Raw genomic sequence first — 1,732 nt, 5'->3', positions numbered from 1 at the left:
ATAAGCCCTCAAAAAACTGGGACACAAAGAGTGATTCAAATCGGTTGCCTCTTACTGAAAAGGCATGACAAATGTACTGTCACAATACCCACACAAAACCACACATAGAAGTGATTTGCCTACGAAAGAAAAATTCAGCATGAAGATGAATATGTAATCACTTAGATGTGTGGAGCAATGGGCACTTTGGGAACTGAATCAGTATGGAGACACAGAGCTCCTGGCCAGAGACACATGCATTCATTACCCTCCATCCCACATACAATCATACAAGTTATTTTTACTAATTGTGCATTTATTTTCATGTTATTATTTTTCTATTTTTCTATTATTTCTAATATTTTTTCACTGCTTTGTTGGGAAGGGCCCGCAAGTAATCATTTCACTGTTCATATACACTTGTGGTTTACAAAGCATGTGACGAATAACATTTGATATGATCCCTCCATCTGGTGCACATAAAAGGGAAAGCCACAGAAACAAGATGGCCTCCGCTCCTTTGTTACAAAGGAACCCAGAGAATTACAATCCAGAGCTGTTCTTGGAGTTCTACTGTACTGCCATTACTGTAATATCTGTGTGTCCTGGTCATTTGTAATAGTTTAGTCAGTGAGGGAGGCAGTCACTCCTCAGGGTTGTAGATTGTTGTTATGTTGGCAATTGTTATTGGGTGGGTGCCTGGGCAATCCACAGACCTTTGATAGAGCAGGTGTTCAAAGTCAAATAAAAAATCAACCTTAATTCCATTCATACATTTCTACTGCTCCTGTAGCCAGACTAAATGTTTTTTTAATTTTACAAAAAAACCCAGAAAGGGAGTTAGAAAGAATCACTACTTCTTTGCGTGCCTAGAATCACTTCTGTGGTGGGTAGTCTATATTAGCTGATCATCGCTAATGTACTCTTTTAGAAGTAAAGGGGCCTGGAAGAACCATTTGGGTTGCCACACCGGCAGAACCTTTCCAGTTGAAAAGGGTCTTCAAGGAACTCTTGTGTTAAAGGTTCAAGCCAGAACCTTTTTATGATGGGGGGGGGGGTTCAATTGGCAACCTATCAGGTGGCAACCTATCAGACTGGAGGCATGGCTTATTGGAAGCGTGGCTTTCAGATAGATATTTTGGGCCACCATTTAGTAATGTAATTCCTGTTTATCATGTTAATAAGTTTGTACACTGCAAATATTCATGCATATTACATATTGTAATATAATATTATAACAGGTTGGAAGCTTGTGCATGTGACGAGGACAAGCGCAGCAACGCACTGTTCCGGAGGCAGAGGGATTTTTTCAAGATTAATGAGTTCATGAGAAATGATCTACGAAATTCATTGCATTTCAAGTTACAAGTGAGAAAAATAAACTAGTTTTTAAAAACACCACCAACCAAAAGGACACATTTTTCATAGGTGGGCAAAAGGGCAGGTGTTCCAGCACTCCTAGGGCTCTATCTGTTAGGTGCCATTGGATGATATTCATCACAGTTTAATGCATTACTAGACAATGCTAGGTCATTGTAGACTGCACACTTCTGTCAATATAGTATGAAGTGAATTATATGGTACAATTCATGTGAACCCCAACATCCAAATGTTCTATACAATCCTGTGTGCTATCCAACATGACTTAATCATGTATCCAGACCATGTTAATTGACATCATAATAAAGGTATTTAAAATGCACAGTCTTGAATGCTGTACATGAAGTTGATTCATACAATATCCACTCTACTG

The sequence above is a fragment of the Oncorhynchus masou genome, chromosome 31 (assembly GCF_036934945.1).
Source record: "Oncorhynchus masou masou isolate Uvic2021 chromosome 31, UVic_Omas_1.1, whole genome shotgun sequence".
Taxonomy (NCBI): Eukaryota; Metazoa; Chordata; class Actinopteri; order Salmoniformes; family Salmonidae; genus Oncorhynchus; species Oncorhynchus masou.
Note: the sequence above shows the minus strand (reverse complement) of the source record.